The following is a 22,023-nucleotide window of genomic DNA, read 5'->3' as shown; positions in this document are numbered from 1 at the left end:
CCTCCCAACTGAAATGTTAACTCATTCCCTGTTGTGGTTACTTAGGATTGTCATCAGGAAAGTTTCAACTGCCTAGTGAGGAAGTGGGATGTTTTGGTTTTCATATTTGTGCAATATAATTTCAGAAGAAATAGAGAAAGCTGGTGTGTGTGTGTGTATGTGTGTGTGTGTGTGTGTCTGTGTGTTCAGCACAGAAACAATAGATCATCTGAAGTATATGGGTATGAAGTGAGAAAGTGAGCAAAGGAATGAAACATCACAGCCTGCTGATCACCTTGATCTTCAGTCTTTTCTATATTGCTTTTCTTCAATAGTCATTGTCCAATACTTAGAGCCCAGACTGAAGTCGGAAATCACACAGTGACATCGAAAGGGCGTGATGGAGTGTCGGGGGAGGATTCACCCGATGAATTTACGGGGAACAGTGTTTAGGTACATATGGAAAATTGCACTGTGTTGCCACCGCCAGTCTAGGAAATGAAGAGTTGCTCTGGACTGGGGTCTGACAGAACCCAGCCTTTCCGTTTGCCTTCAGATGGTATGTGTGCACACATGCAGACAGAAACTTGAACTGGCCAGAAGTGAGAGGTGACAAAAGTCCTGCTGACTTCTATTTATTCAAAGTGGGAAGAAAAAGAGGTAGCTCTTGTTATGCAGGGAACTCCCTGAACTAAAATTATTTGTTCTCAGCCTTCTACGTGCCCTGGGACACGCAGCAGAGTGACGACTGGTCTAGACACCTCCAGGCTGCAAGGCCACAGCGCAGGCACACCCATAGGGAAATAATGAGCATGTGAACCCACGTGGGGGAAGAGCATAAACCCACGGGAATGCAGCGCTCTCCCTCCTGATGCCAAACCCTCCATCCCACCCCCTCCATCACATCTTCCCCTCTCCAGAATCTTAGCAATTATCCCATTTAAATAAAAATTTAGATTTTGATCACATCTTTTCTTCGTCTTCTTCAGAAAATTCAACAAAGGCTAACAAAAAAAAAGGGGGTATGGGGTGAATTTTTGTAAATTCTGTTGTCTAGAGACCCTGACTACTCTGGAGTTTGATCCTTGGACCAGCAACTTGAATGCTATCCAGTAGCTTGTTACAATGCGGCTTTTCAGACTCCACCCCTACCTATTCAATTAGAATCTACACTTTAGCACGTTTCCAGGTGATTCCTATGCACTGTATCATTGGAGAAGCAGTGGTCTAGTAGCTTCTTTCACTAAATCTTTATCACAATGGCTAATAACTAGCAAACCTAAGTTCCAATTACTTTTTGTTCTCATCTTTTAATCTCAGAGGTCCTAACTAATGGTTGGCAGTGCAGCCATATAAAGAATGGTAAAAGAGGCTGGCCTGTAATCCCAGCACTTTGGGAGGCCAAGGTGGGTGGATTACTTGAGGTCAAGAGTTCCAGACCAGCCTGGCCAACATGGTGAAACTCCATCTCTACTAAAAATACAAAACTTAGCTGGGCGTGGTGGCACGCGCCTGTTATCCTAGCCACTCTGGAGGCTGAGGCAGGAGAATCGCTTGAACCCGGGAGGCAGAGGTTGCAGTAAGCCAAGATTGTGCCACTGCACTCCAGCCTGGGCAGCAGAGTGAGACTCTGTCTCAAAAAAAAAAAAAAAGGTGAAAGAGAAGTTAGGCATCTCTTAGTTCCTGGCTATTCTAAGTGTGGTCCTCAGACAGCAGCATCAACATCACCTGGGAGCTTGTTGAAAGGTAGGATCTGAGATCCCACCCTAAATCTACTGAATCCGAATCTACATTTTAACAACATTCTTCCCCAGGTGATGTGGGCACACATTAAAGTGTGCAAAGTGCTGGTCTAGAACACAATGAGGTCATATATCCTATTTAATTTTACTAAGATTGCTTTTTTTTTTTTTATTTGTATACATCCTTTCCTGGAAAGTTAGATCTAGCAAGATGCAGTAAGGATAGTTACATAATTTCAACTTATTTTTCCTGCTTATTTAGTCCATCTCTCATAGCTGGTGAGAAGAAAGGAGTGATGAAAGTATTGACTAATTACACAGATGGTTGCTGCTACTCTGTTTGCTATGGGTAGATGGAATTGTCATCCTAAACAAGGTCATCATACCAGTGTTCTGGCAGGGCCTGAGATTTATTCTTTTCACCAAAATATCAAAAAAAATTTAAATAAAGCAACAGATCATCTCTGCTATTTACTCTCTGACTTAGGAAAGTCTACAGAAATCACAAATGATATATAATCTACATAGTAATCAAGCTTAAATTTTACTACTTTTATTTCACAAAATCTCTCCAAGTGTCTTGGTTTTACGTTTGTTAATATGCTGTTATGAACTCATAATGATCACATGTGTAAACTCTGTATGCATGACAGTCAGATATGTTCCTGTTTTTGGTGGGGAAAGTTTTCGTGGTATCTAATAGCATGTGTAATAACTCTGTTTCTAATGCTCTGTGGTTACCGGTAAGCCACGTGGGCACTTCAAACTACACTAATTTCCCATTGATACCTAACGTCTCAAAACGTGAGAAACAGAGTTCCTGATGTCCCCTTTCATGGTCAGCCTTGCAGAGTAAAGCAGGGAAATTCCCTGTCTCACCAAAGTTAATTTTAAACCTAAAACAGATTCGTACATGTCCAGGCAAGTCTCAGGGCTGGTAATCCTTGGAATCTCTATTCTAGGAAAAGGAACTATGAGAAGTTCACCTACAGAGATAGAGGAGGAATTGATCTTCCTCAGGCTTCTACTCTTAAGGAGAGTGAGGAAAGCATGTATCTGAGAAGCAATGACTCTCCAAAACCCAGGAGCCAAGAAGAGGGAGAAAGGGGCCTGCCCTGGATTTCTGCACAGGCACAGCAGGTATTCTGGTGGTCAGGAGTCAATAGTAAACTCTCTAGAAGCAGGAGAAGTCAACACAAGGGCCCAGATTGGAAAACTGTGTGAAAACTGTTGGTTAGTCCTCCAAGCACTTCCTGAAACAACAAGGCAAAACTTTGAAATGGGACTAACAAATCTGCATTGGGCAAACCACAGAAAACTGAATTAGGAATTAATGGGAAAGTATTTGCAAACAAAAGCTAATGAGATCTAGGAAAACTCTGGTTGAGATCAGTGGGACCTGTCCTCTCAGCACACAGGCCAGCAACAGTGCGCTCTAGGTGAAGGAGGCATAGAGCTCCCCTCAGCTCTGCAGTGTCTTCACAATAGCACAAGTGAATGTCTTGCCTTCCTGGTAAATCAGGAGTAGAGTCAACATTTATCATCGCTGTTCACACCAGGAAACCAGAACCAAGATGTCAAGTAATTTACACCGCACAGACCACCCTCCATCTTTCAGGTTTGCTTATCTTAGGAACTCATTTCAGGTGAAATACATTCAGCTAACAAGACCTTTTGCTTGATTACATAAAGGCTGTTATGCATTTTTATTTTATTTCATTTTGAGTCACTGTTAAAAAGGAGACATTAAGTGTCATTCTCTTTTGACTTAAGAGGATGAAAAATATTCATGGAAATTATAATTGGGAGAAAAAAATCAAGAAGTTTAGTCAAAAGTAGAGAAGAGTTTTTTTTTTTTTTTTTTTTTTTTTTTTGGTTTTCTTTTAATCTGAATTTCCCATCTTCAGATATCTAGTTTCTTAAACTATCCATATACATTATGAGGAAATGGAAATGTCGTGTGTCTTCATGGAAATTTGATCATTTCGCAAAGCGTTAATTGGGAAGTTTGGCAAAGCTACATCAACACCTCTCAAACTGAGAGTGTAGAGCTTGATTCTTTATGACAATCTTCCTATAAAGGGGAAACTCCCATTTTCTAATCTTTCTCGAGGGGCAATAGTCTAAGCTCTTGGCCTAATTGAATCTAAATACACCCCAGGAAGTGGGAGTCAAATCAACCTCTAACTGAGCACCGAAGAATTTCCAAGTAAAATAGTTGTATTAAATGAGTCTTTTGAAGACCTGACCAGACTCCAAAGAGCTGCAGATTTCTTGGAATCCAGGGAGTCTTGAGGACCGGCCTATACCAGTGCCACCGTATTTCATAAAAGCAATGTGATGGAATTTTAAAGTGGTCTTTTGCAAACTGAAGTAATGAGAGAACAGGTCAGGGAGGGCAGGGATACGGGCATAAGAAAATGGTCCTGGGGTTTTTCCTTTTTCCAAAAATAATTTTGTTTATTATTGCAAAGTAACAACAACAACAAAAACCCCTGGAAACATCTTTATTATCTTCCAGTAGGGGAATTTTTAATGTGATAGTACACCTTTGATGGTGGTTAAGAATGTAAGCTGTGGAGTCGGACCGACTCTGGCAAGACCCATCTCTGAGGCTTAGTTTTCTCATCAGCAAAGCATGGAGTTAATCCTGATACCAGCCTCATAATGTTGCTGTAAAGATACAATAATGACTGCAAAGTATTATTGATTATTATTGTAAAGTATTATTATGACTATGCATAGCTCAGAGTAGTCACTCGATAAATGTTAGCAATTATTGTAATTCTCATGGTTATTTCCATCTAGGGGAATACTGTGCAAGAACGAAAAATGATAATGTGGAGTGTAAATCTATGTTTACCAATGGGTAAAGATTACTCCTACCACCATGACCACCACTACTTCTACTAACTTGATAAACATGGCTCAAATACATTTCTAAGTGGACAGAAAAGGGAACATATTGTACACATCTTTGTATAGTATGATTAAAAATGTGAGAAGTCAGGAAGGAAATACTTCCTTACTTATTATGGTTGTAAGTAACTGGGCTTATCTCTGAGAAGTGGTATTTTGGTGATTTTATTTTTTTCCTCTGTGATGTCTGTGTGTGTGTGTTTTTTTAATGAACGTGAAATAGTTTTTAGGATCTATAACTAACAATGAATCAAGTTGCTATTAGAAAAATAAATGTTCGGCATCCCTGTGCTCTGCCAGTCCATGGCAAAGGCTGACTCTGCAGTGAGTATGTAAAGTAGAGCCCCCTGCGCTGACGATGCCAGCCCCTTTTGGCCTGGTGGAACCCTCGGGGTGGGTGCAGGTGATGGGAGGGTTGGCAAGAAAGCTCCCAAGACAGGCACCTAATTGTCCCCAGGTATGTCAGAGACTGCTTCCTGGAAGAGGTGATAGCTGAGCTAAGTGCTAATTGTTTAGGATGAAAGGAAGGTGCCCAGACAAAGACCAGAAGGGAGGGCAGCCCAGGGGGAAAGAGCAGCATGGATTAAACTCTGGAGGAGTGACAGACAGGCCCACTCTAGGGACATCAAGGATCAGTATGAACCAGCACAGAGTACCAGAGGGTGAGGCCAGGAGTGATGAGCAATGAAGCAAGAGGGTGTTACTGTCATGCAGGCAGCACTGAAGACTTTGAAGCATACTCGGCAGTGAAGTGGCAGGATGCAAGGAATATTGGTGAAAGCTCAGTCTTCAGAGCTTCACTGGAGTCTAGTATAATTAACTCTGTAAAGGAACGTGCCAGCCTTCACCAAGAAGGGGTGCCCAAGTCAGGAAGGAGAATTGGGCAAACCTGGAAGTGGGAATGCTGTTTGTTCTGCTTGAAAGATGAGGGTAAGTTAGGAGAGATGGGATGGGGAGCACAGCAGGCTGAGGACAGCACAGAGGAGAGACGTGGGGCTTGAGAGAGCACAGCTCCTTAGAGGAAGAGTCACCAGCATGCAGTGTGGCTGCAATGTGGCCTCAGATCCTGATGCCCTCATAAGCCTAGCTAAGAGGTTGAATTGCTTCTATGTACGGAGTGCTGGTACCTGAACACCTGCCTCAGATCTGCTTGTGAGCTCTTCCAGTGTGGGGTCCTGCCAGGCGTCACTGTACACCCCAAGCCCTTTGGAGGGAATCACTCTCTCCATTGACTACTCTCACCATTGAATGCTGCCAAGATTCTGCTCTCGAGTCCACCTCCCCTGCCCAGCTCCCCTGTGCACGACCCGCTGGAAACTCCAACAGGATTGGAGCAGACTGCAGTAGTGCCTCTCATCTGTGTTTTCTGCTGCAGACATCAAATGCACATAGCCATAATGTCAGCATTGGCTGTGTCACTGTCAGGTCGAACTGATTTGAATCTTACATCCACCATCTCTTTGCTATATTAACATAAACAAGGCATTTAACTTCCAAATCTCAATTTCCTCATCCACTGTAAGAATAAAACTTCCTTCATATAAAATACGCTCAGTACAGTGTCTGAATCACAGAAAGTATTCAAGAAAGTATAGCTATTATTGTCTAAATGTTTGATAGCAACTTTACGTCATGATATATTTTGCCAACTAAACATATATTTCTTCTGTATGTGATACGACCTTTTGTTTTTAAAGTGAGTCCTCTTAATTTAAAAGGCAAAGATTATACTCTAAAAGCATGAGTTCTACAGTTGTGATTCCTGCCACTGCTTTTTTACCCCCCAGCCACAAATCCTGTGCCAGTGGTTTCCACTCTCCTGCTACTGAGTGCTCACCCCACATTGCTGACCACCTGCCTCCTGCTGCGGTGGACTGAAGCGGCCCCTCCTCCTCACCAAGAAAGCTGCTGGAAGCTAATAATGGAAGGTCATGTTAAATGCTGGTGTTCTCCTGGTGGGGCTCGGGGGCGGTGGCAGAGAGGTTTGCTCAGTCTGTGACATGATGCCTCAAACTCAGCAACAAGTCCTTCATATCTGGGTCTCAGCAATCCCGCTACTCAGAACCTTGACCCACCTTTCAATATCCACATCTTACCAATACAAAAGCCAGAGCCCACATCCTCTCCATAGAAATAACTAGCTCAGGGCTATAAAAGTATTTCATGTTGAGGCAGATAAAGACCTTTACACACCCTAAACCCTGAGAAGATTAGGGTATATTCTCCACCATATATAATTCAAATATAAACAAACATAAGGGACTACATCCAAGTTCTGATCTTTTTCTATGACTGCTTCAGTGTGCTTTTTAAATGTCAAAACCTGTTAATAAGCAAGTTTATATTTTTTGAATTTATTGTCACTGCTGATACATTTGGCCTTATTTCTATCATCCTACTTTGTGTTTTCCTTTTATCATGATCTTTTTCTTGTGTTTTTGTTGTTGTTGTTGTTGTTGTTGTTGTTGTTTTTCTGTTTGTGATTTCCATTGGAATAGTCAAGTTTACTTTATTATCCTTTGACCACCTGTGGGTTTGGAATTTGTTCATTCCATTTTTAGTCTTCTAGTGGTTACTGTTTGCAGTGACTTCTGACACCAAATTCCCAGAGTTGGGCCGTACTTCACAGGTTCAGGGCATAGTCCTTTGCAAGATTGACCTCCCTTTAGACACTAGTCACAAGTTTGGGTTTCCCAGGCCATCTGCACTTCCAACCAACTTGCTGCAATTTGGAGGGTTCTTTCACTGACTCAAATTCTGTAATTCACTAGAATGACCCACAAAACACAAGGAAGCCTATACTTCCAAGTTTTATTATAAAAAATAGAAGGGAATACACATCCAAATCAACCAAAAGAAAAGAACATAGGATGAGGTCTGAGAGAGTCCCAAATGTGAAGCTTCCGTGTCCTCAGGGAAACATCATCCTCCCAGCACATTCGTGTGTGACGATGGGCAGAGCACTGCCAACCAGGGAAGTTCAGCTAAGCTCTGGTATCCATGGTTTTCAGTGGAGCATGACTACATAGGCAGGATTGATTGAGTCACTGGCTGTGTGATTAAGCTTGAGCTCCAGCTTCCGTTTCTCCTCTGGAGGCTGGACTGATACCACGTGGCTTAAAGCCCTAATGCTCTAACATGGCTGGTCTTTCTGTTATGGCCAGCCCCTGTCCTGAGTCATCTCATCAACCTCAACTATCTTGGGGTACACCATGAGTCACCTCCAGAGCTTAAACTCAGGTATGGTCCGAGAGGTCCACCCTAAATATCAAAGACTCCTATCATTTGGGAAATTCTGAGTGTTTAGAGGCTCCCTTGCAGGAACCAGGGAAAAATTCTGTATTATACAACATTATTTTTTTTCTGATTGAAAATGAGTTTAATTTCATTTGGCTTTGTTTACAAGTCTTCTTCTCCACCTTATTCCATGTATATACTATCATAAAAATTATTTAGGTTAAATTTTTTCTTTTTTTTTTTTTTTCTGAGACAGAGCCTCACTTTGTCACCCAGGTTGGAGTGCCATGGTGTGATCTCAGCTCACTGCAGCTTCTGCCTCCTGGGTTCAAGTGGTTCTCCTGCCTCAGCCTTCCGAGTAGCTAGGATTACAGGTGCCTGCAACCATGCCCAGCTAATTTGTTTGTATTTTTAGTAGAGACAGAGTTTCACCATATTGGCCAGGCTTGTCTGGAACTCCTGACCTCATGATCTGCCTGCTTTGGCCTACCAAAGTGCTGGGATTACAAGGAGTGAGCCACTGCACCAGTTCTAGGTTGGAATTTTTTTCTTTGGTATAATGTTTGTTTCCCTTTGTTCCCCTAAAACAGAATTGCATCATATATTTTACTCGGCAACCTATTTTTGACATTCAAAATTTTTAATTTTTAATGAACTTCTCAAGTATGGAAAACCAAACAGCTTTTGTTCTATGGTAGCATCTCTTTATTTAAACAGCTTTATTGAGGTATAATTGACATATAATAAACTGGATATATTTAACTGCACATTTTTAAGTTTTGACATGTATCTCTGTATGAAATCATCACCATAGTCAAAATAATCAGTTCTAAAACTTTCATTTCTTCTTTTATTTATTTTTAGTTGACATATAATAATAGCACATATTTATAGGAGACAGAGTGATATTGCAATACATGTATACAATATATAATGATCAAATCATGGTAATTAGCATACCCACACCTCAAATATTTATCATTTCTTTGTATCATGAACATTCAAAATCTTCTCTTGTAGCTTTTCAAAAATGTACAATAAATTATTGTTAATCCTATTTCTCCTACAATGATATAGAACACTAGAACTTATTCCTCTATCTAGCTGGAATTTTGTATTGTTAACCAACGTCTCCCTATCCTCTCCTCCCCTACCTCTTCCAGGTCTCTAATAACCATAATTCTACTCTCTACTTCTATGAGCTCAATTTTTCTTAGTTCCCACATATGAATGAGAACATGCAGTACTTCTTTTTCTTTGCCTGACTTATTTCACTTGACATAATATCCTCCAGGCTCATTCATGTTGTCAAGAATAACAGGGTATCAATGTACCTCATTGCTGAACGGTATTCCATTGTATATATGTACCACATTTTCTTTATCCATTCATTTGTTGACAGGCATTTAGGTTGACTCCATATCTTGGCTATTCTGAATAGTGCTGCAATAAACATGGGGATGCAGGTATCTCTTTGACATACGGATTTTCTTTCTTTTGGATAAATGCCCAGTAGTGGACTTGCTGTATTGTATGGTAGTTCTGATTTTAGTTTTGTGAGAAACTCCAAATTGTTTTCCATAATGACACTACTGGTTTACATTTCCATCAATACTCTATAACAGTCCCTTTTCTCCAGATCCTCACCAGCATTTGTTATTTATTTATTTGCCTTTTTGATAATAGCCATTCTAACCAGAGTGAGATGATATCTCAATGTGGTTTTCATTTACATTTGCCTGGTGATTAGTCATGTTCAGCATTTTTTCATCTACTTAGCCATTTGTATGTTTTCTTTTAAGAAGTGTCTACCCAGATCTTATGTCCATTTTAAAATCAGATTATTTGGTTTTTTGCTGTTGAGTTATTTGAATTTCTTGTATATTCGGGATATTAGTCACTTGTCAGATGAAGTTTGTAAATATTTTCTCCCATTCTGTAGGTTGTCTCTTCGCTCCTTTGATAGTTTCCTTTGCTGTGCACAAGAATTTTAGTTTGATATATTTCCACTTGTCTATTTTTGGTTTGGTTTCTTTGTACCGCATTTTAGATTATTTTGATAGATCTGTTTTCCAGATTACTAATTCTTTCTTCAAAAGTGTCTAATCTGGAGTTTAAAATCAACCACTAGATTTTTCTTTTTAATAATCAGAATTTTCTTTCCTGGAATGTCTGTTTTTGTTTGTTTGGTTTTTTTTTTCCAAAAAATTAGCCTGTTCTTATTTGATTCTTTGTTAATATTGCCCTGTTCTTTCATTATAGTTTCTTTTATATGTCTTTAATTTAAAATTATTTTCTATTCTCTTCAAATTTTTTATTAACAGCTTAGAATGTTAATTCTCCCATTTGCTTTATGTGTCATGTCTCCCTAATGATAGTGTTTTCCTTTATGGTTTATAATATTTTATTAGAGCCTGACTTTTGTGGAGATTATATGTGAGAATTCCATTTGTCTTTGGTAATGTCTATATAAAAGGACTGATTTAGTTAGGCCTGAAGAATTTCACCAGTTTATTTATTAATTTCTCACATAAATTCCCCACTATGGGAAGAATAAATATAGACTCCTATCCTCAGAACATATTTAGAGTCAGTCTCTATTTATTAAAAATGACAACTCTTGTTGTTTTTCAAGTCTTGTGGGTGGAGTGCTTTTTACCCCCTTTCATAGATGTGGCAGATTTTGAGGCTCAGTGAAGAGAAGCTAAATTCCAGCTTCTGACCTTTGGGTGGAGGCTTGGCTTCTGCCCTTGACCAGTCCCTTCTGTCTGAGCCCCCACGGCCTGGATGCTGCTTCAGCACCAGCTTGGGCTGCCCAAAGGTTTGCTTTGTCTCTCTCTCTGTCATATAGAAATTTATCTTCCACTTTTCAACCACGAAACATGTTAACTCTTTAGAGTGGAATATACTTTATTCCTCATTTCTATTTATGTACGGGGAAGGGCCTTTTTACATCTGCCAGTGGGCCATTTTTTTTTTTGCCAGTAGTCCTCAAAAGCTCTGCGTGTGTCCCTGCCTTGATGACAGCTAAAAACACATGTAGGTGGGCCTTCTGGGTCTGTTTTTCCAATTTCTTAAATTGTTTTGGCACAGCAAAAATCAGCACATCTCAACTAAACTTAAAGTCTACATCTCTTGGAAGTGTATCTGCTAACAGCTAGTTTCTATCTAAATGGGATGTATTATAGTTTCCTAAAATCTCCTCAAAATATATGTAAAAGTACATTTGACAAAGACATGTGAAAGGGAACAGACTATGTGTGTGTGTTTGCACCATTGATTCTCATTTTTAATGAATTCCATATTTTCAAATCCATCTACTCTGTGAAATGTATTTCTAACTCCCAAGTCAATACTCTGTGCATTCATGGTCATTTACAGATGTGCACAGAGTGACAAAAATTCAAATAGCCGGATGGGCATAATTTCATCTGAGATTGGACAGGGTGATGCTTTACCTTCTTATTTCAGTTCTTATATTTTAAACACGTGTCCTTTTGGCTATCAATTTCATGACACGTTTTTTGCATTTTTGTGCTTTGTCCTCATGATTTCACTGTTTAAAATGTCCCCCAAGCATAGGACTAAAGTGCTGTTTGGTGATCCTAAACACAACAAAGCTGTGAAGTGCCTTCTGGAGAAACTACGGGTGTTAAATAAGCTTCATTCAAGAACGAGTCACAGTGCTATAGGTCATGAGTTCAATGCTAATGCATCAACAGTGTATGTTAGATGAGACGCCATTAAACAGAAACGTACTTAAAATAAAGTTATGGATTGATCTGTTGGTGAAAATGTTGTGACCAGAGGTTCATAAGCCCTAACTCTGTATTTCTCCCTGGAGCAATGGTTCAATATTTGCTAATTCAGTGTTTGCAGTGACTTTATAGAACATAACCACTGCAGATAATGGTGTTTACCTGTACATTCATACAAAATGAGAGAAGGAAGAAGAAAGAAAATGATTGCATGATTATAGGTGTCTACACTTTTTTCTTTGAATTTTTGTTGTTTTTAATTCCCTCAGGAAAAGGGGGAGAAAGGATGGAAGGAAGGGGGGAAGGAAGGAAGGAAGGAAGGAAGGAAGGAAGGAAGGAAGGAAGGAAGGAAGGAAGGAAGGGAGAGAACATTAAATCACCAAAAAATATACTTTGATGATTCTGCTTAGAAGGGAATTTCAGGTCTCACACCCCTTCAAGTTGAGAAGTTTTACTTTACACCAATCTCAATTCCCTCTCTTCCATTGACATAGATCTCCTTTTAGGGGTCACAAAGAGCAAGGTATTTCAGCCAAACATGAAAAATCCTTTGTATTACCTCCTCTGTAATTCACTCCTAGAGTTACAGGGTTTTTACCCTGTTTCTTAGATTATCATAAACTTAAGAAAAAAATCTGAAAGATGCATTTGTGAGCTCTTTTAGTTTGTGAAACATTCCCTCTCTCGTTTCAGCTGTTATTTTTCAGAGGGAAATTTCATTAACATTACTGCTGTTTTGCAAACTAAGTAACAGCTTATACTGAGATAACAATTAAGGTTCTTTTTTGATAATCATTCATGGTTAAGCATCCAGGGCTAGCTAGGAAAGAGAGATAAAGAAAATGAGAAAGTGTGAGAGACAGAGAGAGAGTAAAGGGGGAGGAGAGACAGAGAGGGAGGAGGGGAGGGAGGAAGACACCACCTCAGAGCTCACATTTAGCCAGACCTCAGGACCTGCAAGGCTGTGAATAGTGTGCTATATTTAGCCTGCCAGATATTTCGAGTAGTTCTGAAATTGGCAAGCAATGTTTTTCCATGAATTCTCTATAATAATTTTTCCTAAGGCAACTCTAATCAAAATATTCCCTTTCCATTTTGTTTTTCCAAGTCTAGAGTGAGCCACTGATGCCCTCCCTTAGAAGGCTGGAAAAGACTGCTGAGAAGGGCAGTCCTAGTCTAGTTAAACCCAAACTTCCCTGGCCTCAATCCATGTTGTGTGTGGGCACTAGGGACAAAGTCCCTCTGATGAGAGCAATGGTGAGCCATAGGATTGCTTTCCCACAAAATGCAATGGGCTCTGGGGACTTCAATTCCATACTGCCGATGTATTTCCCTGGGGCTTCCATCCTCCCAGAGGGAACCCATGACATCACCATCAATGAAAGCCTTCACCCCATGTCACAACTGTAAGCATATCTATAGGCACCACCTGAAAATCCCTCTCCCAGTCTACTCCAGGACCTTAAACACATAAGCTGATTCTCAGATATAACTTTTTTTTATTTCAGAAATCAAAGGCTTAGATTGAGAGTATCCTCACCAGCAGTCTTGGAATTGCAAGAATGCACATGGGTGCTTTTGGGTTGGACCTCTCGTCTGTTCTGGGAAAAGTTGCCTCTTGTAACTACCTGTCCTCACACCAGCCAGCCCTACCTGTCCCCACACCCCATACACTTGAATACAAGGGAAAGGAGTGTATGTTCTTCATCTTGCTTATGGAAACTGAGGGAGGGTAGCAAAGAAACATTGGTGAAGCCAATTGCAGTGGTGATATCATGGTAAAAATAACAGGGTAATAGCTTCTTCCAGGCAGTATACCATCAACCCAATGGCAAGAGCACTTTGAGTCAGAAAGGAAGAAACTAAAATATGATCAGGAAGTTTCTGTGTGTGTTACAAATAACAGGCTGGAGGAGAGCAGACTCCAAGAACTAGAAACTTAGGAGCACATAAAAGGAATCAGACATTTGTAAATATCTGACACAAAAGAGAAAATTATAGGAAGTAGAAGACTAATGATTTCAGTGGTGTAGAAAAAGCCAGTGTCTGCTGTCTTTAAATGTTGTGATGATTCTGATTTAAATCAGATCACATCATGCTCCTACCTAAACTGTAAGGTTTTCACTTGGAAGAGAATCTAAGCATCTTACCAATGTCATCTCACTCTTGAGACTCCAGCCACACTGGCTCCATTTTGTTCCCAGAATATTCCCAGCTCTTTGCCTTTTCAGAGCCTTTCTACCATGGTTCTCTCCTTCTGGGATGCTTTGCCTCCAGCTCTCTGCATGGCTGACTCCTTCTTGTGCTTTAGCTGTGGCATCCTGTGCCACCCTATGACACTGTGACATGGGCCTTCCTTACTCCAATCACCACCACTTCTTACCCACTTACCCTCTCACATCACTGTTTACTTCCTCACTGGCATTTCTTGCAACTGAATAGTGTTTTATTTATGTAATTCTTAAGTCAGAATGATTTATTACTGTGTCTCCACTGCCTGATAAATAGTAGAAAATCAACAATTTTTTTGAATGAATAAATGATGAATGGGGAATGAAAACAATGAATTAATTTATACATCTAGGCTGGTGTAAAAAGTAGGAGTAAGTTGAATTTCCGAAATAGAACCAAAGACTATAAGGTATTATTTAAGCCCCAAGCAGTTTGAAATATTTAAGAAAAAACATTATGTGATACCCTAGAAAACAAGACCATTGTGGTACTTTTTATTTTGACTTCTATTTATTTTCACTTTAAAATAATTCTTTAGAAAGTCACAAAATTACCATTTACTTAGTTCTGAATCAGATGCATCACCATCTAGAGTTGAATTTTTTTCTATGAACGTTGCTTGTGAATATTGACTTAAGTAATATTTTCAGCAGCAAATGTCTGATGACCTTGTAGGAAGGCCTCTCTGAGCAACGCAGTCATTATGAATATGAATCACGCATCATAACTGCTCTCCTGAGGCACATCATAGTGCATGGATCAAGGCTCCATGTGGCTCCACGGTGCTGGGTGCTTGCCTCCTCCTAATTTGAATGAAGTTGGTGTCTCAGGAACAGCAGAAAAGTGAAAACAGGAGTCTGTGTAGTAGAGTAAAATTTCTCCTTGCAGGTTAAAGCTAACAAAACCTTGCACATTTGTTTCTTTTGATCATTATCTTTTAAAGAACAGTCTTCAGAAAAAGTACAGTGTGTGTGTGTTTGTTTGTTTGTTTGTTTTTTGAGACAGTCTTGCTCATTGCCCAGATTGGAGTGCAGTGGTGTGATCTCAGCTCACTGCAACCTCCACCTCCCAAGTTCAAGCAATTCTTCTGCCTCAGCCTGAGTAGCTGAGATTATAGGCATACGGCACCACATCCAGCTAATTTTTGTATTTTTATTAGAGACGAGGTTTCATCATGTTGACCAGGCTAGTCTTGAACTCCTGGCCTCAAGTGATCTGCCCACCATGGCCTTACAAAGTGTTGGAATTACAGGCATGAGCCACCACACCTGACCTAGAAAAAGTATGTTTTTTTAAAGTCAATTTTGACTTCTGTTTATTTGTATTTTAAGTCAAAAGGCTAAGATCAAAAGGCTAAGACATTTTGGCCTCTATGACAAGCTTCTGAAAATATTTCTTTGACTTTAATTAATTAATTTCAAAATAAAGGCATTTCTAGCCAGTTCACACAGGATATAAAACAGACATTGGGCCGGGCGCGGTGGCTCAAGCCTGTAATCCCAGCACTTTGGGAGGCCGAGACGGGCGGATCACGAGGTCAGGAGATCGAGACCATCCTGGTTAACATGGTGAAACCCCGTCTCTACTAAAAAATACAAAAAACTAGCCGGGCGAGGTGGCGGGCGCCTGTAGTCCCAGCTACTCGGGAGGTGGAGGCAGGAGAATGGCGTGAACCCGGGAGGCGGAGCTTGCAGTGAGCTGAGATCTGGCCACTGCACTCCAGCCTGGGCGGCAGAGCGAGACTCCGTCTCAAAAAAAAAAAAAAAAAAAAAAAAAAACAGACATTGATGTTAAAAATATAATACCTTTATTATAATACAATATATACAATCAACTTTTTAAAAAAGACGGACATTGATATCTATGGAGAGAAAAAGGTGCCAGCTGGCATGGGCCATCCCTAAGATACTGACACTACACCATTGTCTTTTCTGGAGCCTAAATGCTGGCATTTGTATTAATAATCACAACTGTGTATCTTCCAGGTGAGGAAAATCTGTTCGAAACAAAGTATGTGCATCAGGGCAAAGGAATATAGGAGTGCATATAGAAATGGGAACATTCATTTCTGTAGATCAATACGACTAACATAAGTCAATGAACAAAGAATTTGCCAATGTCACTAACTTTATTCCATATCCCTGCAGTAGTTATGTAAAACAGGTGGGTTAATCTTTTAAGCGTGCTAACAGGATATTTAAATTATTTATAATTTTCATCCAACAGCACCCAGATATCTTATAAACCCAATTAAATAAATATGAGGCCTGTTATATGGAAACTGAGGGAGGGTAGCAAAGAAATATGGTAAAGCCAATTTCAGAGGTGATATCATGAAAAATGTTTACATATATTATATATATACATAAATTTATAAATATATATACATATATTCTTAAACCTGTCTTTTGGAACTTTCTTATAATATAGGAACTTCTCCTTGAAAGATACAAACTATTTTTTTAACTCCTTAAAATAATGCTGGTCAAAGCAAACCATTTGGAATTTAAATTTCCACCAAATACAACAAACGAAAGCTGATGAATTTAATCTCATTTATTTTGATTTAAGGAGCAAAGAAGAATTCTGGTTTTTGCAGCTTCCTCAGGAGTTTGATTCCACAAAACATCCTTAAGACACTTTCCCACCACATGACAGTCTCCATTATTATTAGGCACTTGACCAAGATGTATTTAGTTTGGCAGCCTGCCAAGTAAAGTTCACCAGGTCGTGGTGGTACCAAATTTGACAGAAAGCACAGCAAAGGAAAGGGTATTTTCAAATTGCTATTTTCATATCAAAAATAGAAGACCAAAAGTCTCCCTTGTGAAATAAAAAACTTTACTATCATTCTCTACATTCCTCTGTGATGGCAAATACAGGCATCCTGCCTTTGCTTACACCTCCCAAACACAGGGGAAGAAATCTTTCTTGTGGTCACAAAAAGGATCCCTGACCTGGAAGGCAAGAGTGACTGCAAAATCACAGTGGGTTGTCCAGTAGAGCTCCACAGTATCTCTATTCACTGTGTTCCCTCTCCTCCCCGAGCCTCTGCTTGGTTTTGAGTTGAGGGATACCCCTGCAACTCCTTCTCTGCACTTGGATTAAACTGACAGCACTGTCTCTTCTGCATAATGCTACCTTCTAGGCAACAGAAAGATGAAAAGTGTTGCCTTCTTTCAAAGAGGATGAAACCAATGAGACTTCTCCCACCTCTTCTCAAGCTCCCTTTTAGATAAGCCTTTGTCAGCAGGTGGCTCACTGCCATTCCTTCTGAGAGTCCCAGTAAAGGGGGAAGAGTCCCTAAGGTGTACAACATCCATGGGAAGTGGCCAAAGAATAGACACCTGCTTGACCATGGGTTCCTTAGATGAATAACAATCATGGTAACCTCATCACATAAACATTTCCCAGCACCTAAGATGTGTTGCATAAATAATTTATGTACTGAAACTGTTTAACTGGTAAAAATGAATTATTAAGTTGCTACAGCCCTGACATGGATATCTGCTGCAGTCAATTGCAGTATTGTTCATAATCGTTCACTTCCACTTTCCTGGTAAGAGGATCGCATATCACCACCAGTGTTTCTGGGCCTGCAGAGTAACGTGCTTGTGTGAGCAGATATAACATACCCCATCACAAGTTTCCATCCGCTCTTTTGGTCTTTTCCCTCTAATGTAAGAAGTATATACCCCAAATAGAGGCTGAATCTTTAGCATTGCTCCTAGAAAGAAAAGACGTGTGGAGGAAAGCCACAAAGCCCACTGAGAGCAGCCGACATGTAATGTGAGCAAGAAATCAATACTGTTGTTCCTCGGTATCTGTGGGGGATTGGTTCAGGAACCCCCAACAAATACCAAAATCTATGGATGTTCAAGTCCATATATACATAAAATAATTTAAAGTATACACCCATACATTGGTTATACACACATACTAAGAAATGTATCAGTACCAATAAATGCCCCCAATGGGTTATGTTGGTGACAAATTTGCTCATATCTACCATATGGTGTAGTATCTGTGTATAATCTATGTGCTGTTATATACTTCAAATCATTTCTAGATTACTTATAATACCTAATGCAATGTAAATACTACATAAATAAATAGTTGTTATACTGTATTATTTAGGGAATAATGACAAGAAAAATGTCTGTACGTGTTCAGTACAGACAAAACCATCCATTTTTGTTCCCTGAATATTTTCAACCTGTGGCTGGTTGAATCCATCAATTCAGAACCCATGGAAATGGAGGTCTGACTGTATTATCAGCCATTGAGACTCGGGTTGTTTGTTACTGCAGCAAAGCTAACCTGTACACCTGCTACATCTATACTATCATTTATGAGAGCATCCAGGAACGTGACAAAATCTTTATGCTAAATAAATATGACACTCTTAGGACCACAAAATTAGAAAGGTTCAAAGCTACCTGTTAATACGCCAGGCTCTAGAGTCAGATCTGGGTTGAAAGCTAACTGCTGTTTACTGTACCTGTGAAATTCAGTAAATGATTTCTGATTTCTCATCTGTACAACGTGGATATGAATAGTAGAGACTTCGAAGAATTATTGAGTGGGTTTATAGAGATGACATATATAGAAAGAGCTTAGATAGACAAGCTTGCACAATAAGCAGTGGTGTCATTGATGAGCTCTCTGGGAAATAGGTTCCAAGGGTCAGTATTAGTGAGCAGGGGATTTACTGGGGGAAGGCACTCAAGAGCAGCAGCTGTAAGGCAGTGAGAACAGAAGGGCTGAGCAGAGGATGGTGAGCTGCAGTGGAATTGCAACAAGGCCTCAGATGGTTCCACAGAAGGCTCTGGAGCCAGGATGGCTCTTCATAAATGTCCCAAATTGAAGTAAGGACACTGGGCTTTGTACCTTCACATTCAATCAGTTGAATCAGTAGGCTGTCCCAAGGGAGGGAAGTAATAGCCTTGGATGAGCCTGTTCTCTCAACTAAGGGCCTTCTCTGGAGAAGGACTTGGCCATGAGCCACCAGCAGGCAACATTGAGCAGCTGGAGAAAGAAGTGCCTCCACCTTGAAGAGAGTAAGTCTCTGGGGATGAGCCCCAGAATCCAACATGGCCCACCTTTGTGCAACCTGGATGCATTTTCTTCAGATGTCAAGTTTACCCCAACTGGATAAAGCCCCTCCAGAATCCTTGATGCCCTCTTTTCTTGGGAAAATTGCACAAGACAGATGAATGGGAAAGATTCGTGGGATGAATGAACTACTACCTGGCTGCAAGCTCATTACCTTCCTCCTCCGTGTCTGTTCTAGATTCCCTTTGCTCATGGCTAGCACCTTTTCTAGTCTAGGTGGCTTACCTGGATGTTTCCCGGACTCTCAGGCCATGATTACTGCATATGTTCACTGACTGAAAAAATTGGACAGGAGGATATCAAGAAATGCCCCCAGTGGGTCATGTTGGTGCCAAATGTGCTCATGTCTACCTCCATTAGGTAACAGCAGCTCTTTCCCCACCTAATAATTGGGCGGAAATCCCCCAGCTAGGATGCCAACTCCCTCCTTTGCCTGCTGGTCTCTTGACACAGGGGCCCACAGTGATTGAACAACAGCTAAAGCTTAAAGTCCAATGTTCCCTGGTGGATACGTTTCTGTTTGGGAACCACGACTTGGAAACCCACAAATCCTTGTGTTGCACTAATAAGAAGCATAAATTTCCCTTAGGAATTTCCCTTAGGCTGTTTTAAAATATGTTTACAAATTATTTGACCTGTTTCCTTTCAAAAGGTGGTCCCAATTTTTCCCCCTTTGCATGTGGACCAAACTTATGACTCACTTCTAACAAATAAGCTGTTGTGGAAGTGCAGCCGAGGATAGGTCGCTAACAGGGTAGCTTGTGCTTGGCGTGCTCTCACTCCCCCCTGAATTGTCTTCTCTGTGGGAAGCCAGCTTCCATGTCATGAGGATGCTCAAGCAGCCACATTGCTTTTGACGGTCAAAATTTACTAATGTCTTTTATTATTTCAGGGTCCTGACATTCCCATTGTTAACAGTTCTGAAATAGCACCTCCTATGGGTGCTTCTTAATGATACTGTGCCAATCTCACCAGCACATTCCTTATTGTTTTGGGAAATGAGGGTCTCTGGGTCTTCCTGAAGAATAGTGGGTTTTCTGGCCCCATTCTAGCATATTCATTTCTCTGAGCTTTATCATGCTTTTGTACATGTGGATAACAAAAGGACTGTGGCATTTCTACTTCATTGGGTGTGGACCATTGCTTTCTCCAAGCCTCAGAAGCCATCACAGTAATGAGTTAAGACTGCCTCCTAAGGTCCTGCCAGGGCAGAGCTCCTAAGTCACAGGAGAGTGCTTCCATATTAAGAAACTCTCATCGTACCTAGATTTATGCTGTACTCCTTTAAGCCAACACCCTCAGATCCAGTTCACACATGCTCTCCAGCCTCCTGCTGGGACCTGTGGACTAGACCTGCAGCTTCCTGGGGCTCTACCCCCTTCCCCCTTTGGCAGATCCAGCACTTCCCCACATTGTGATGTGAGCCCAGTGATTGGTCTGGTGGCCAGGAAGGGAGGTACGGGGAGGCAGCAGACTCAAAAAAAAAAAAAAGGAAGCATGATATTTTAGGCAGAGTCCTCTGCGTTACCTTCAAATAAGAGGAGAAGGTCCAGACTTTTACAGGAGGAGTGGCCATTTCTGCAGGCCCAGAGTGTCAGGGGATTCTGAAGGAACTCAATACTTTGAATGCGTCAACTTGAACATGCCATCCTTAATTATAGGGTCCCACTCCTTCCCCATGAGGGCTCTACCCTGAACATAGCTGACTTGCTAAGGTTAAGGAGCCAGTCTCCTCTGGAGGTCTGCTACTCTTTTAACTAAGTCCTGGGACTGATTCTAGGCTTTTTCTGCCCTCTATCTGCAGAAATGAGAGTCTTTTGTATGCTGCCAGTGAGATGAGGCCCTGTGGTTTTCACATTTCACTTTAAATCAGTGATGTATCACTCCCAGGCTTTCATTCTCTTTTCCCAAGATAATATCTACTGGGCCCCTTAGTCCTTATCCTTACTACTATACTTGAACTTCTGAGGTTCCTGCCAGGGTATTTCTTTCCCATCCCAGTTCACTACAGTGTAAGTTTAAACAATTGCCTCCCCCCACTGCACCCCAGGGGCATTCAGTACTCCATTCACCCCTAGTGATGGGGTCTTCGTTGCTGGCCAGCTGGTGGTTGATCCAGCTCCCAAACTCCATTTTGAAATACACTCCCTAGGCCCCTACCAACAACTGTACTAGCTCAGTTTCCTAGAATAGTGAGTTGAATAATGGATTCTTTGCAAAAAACCAAACAACAACAAAAACAAAAACGAGAAACGGATCTGTCTACCCAGAACTTGTGAATGTGGCCTTACTTGCAAAAAGGGTCTTAGCAATGTCATTAAGTTTAAGGTCTTGAGATGAGATAATCCCGGATTACCTATGTGGGCCCAAAATTCATTGACAAGTGTCCTTTTAAGAAACATAGAGAGGAGGAGGTGATGTGAAGACAGGAGCAGAGATTGGAGTGATGTGTCTACAAGCCAAGCGGGGAAGGCCAATAATTGCTGATAAACATCAGAAGTCAGAAAAGAGGTCAGCAAGGGATTTTGCCTCAGAGTCTCTAAAAGGATTGGGCCCTGCCAACACCTTGATTCCAGACTTCTGGCCTTTTGCATTTATGAGCGAATATGTTTCTGTTGTCTTAAGCCACCCAGTTTGTAGTAATTTGTTATTGCTGCCCCTGGAAATTTTCACACCTGGAAAAACCCTCTCTGAGACAGAGATTTGTAAGCAGATGGAAACAGGACTGGGATGAGGGATAAGGTGAACTCCAATGCATTTGCAACCTTGACCTCAGTTGATTCCACAGGAAGTCTGCAGCTAATACAGCCCTTCAAAGATGTCTGAAGTGTGGAAAGAAGACTGAAACTTTTTATCTCTGTACGAATCCTTCATTCTTTGTACTGCATGTAGCAACCCTCTAAGAGGTAGCACATCATAGGACAAGGTCGTTCCTTCCACCTGATGGCAGTTCCAGAGTAGAGAATTGCGAGCAGTCAGCAGGCGATGTCTCCACCAGCTGGGGAAATGAAGGTTGGATCTAAATCAGGGAATGTGGGTAG

The sequence above is a fragment of the Chlorocebus sabaeus genome, chromosome 21, assembly GCF_047675955.1.
Source record: "Chlorocebus sabaeus isolate Y175 chromosome 21, mChlSab1.0.hap1, whole genome shotgun sequence".
NCBI classification, from domain to species: Eukaryota; Metazoa; Chordata; class Mammalia; order Primates; family Cercopithecidae; genus Chlorocebus; species Chlorocebus sabaeus.
Note: the sequence above shows the minus strand (reverse complement) of the source record.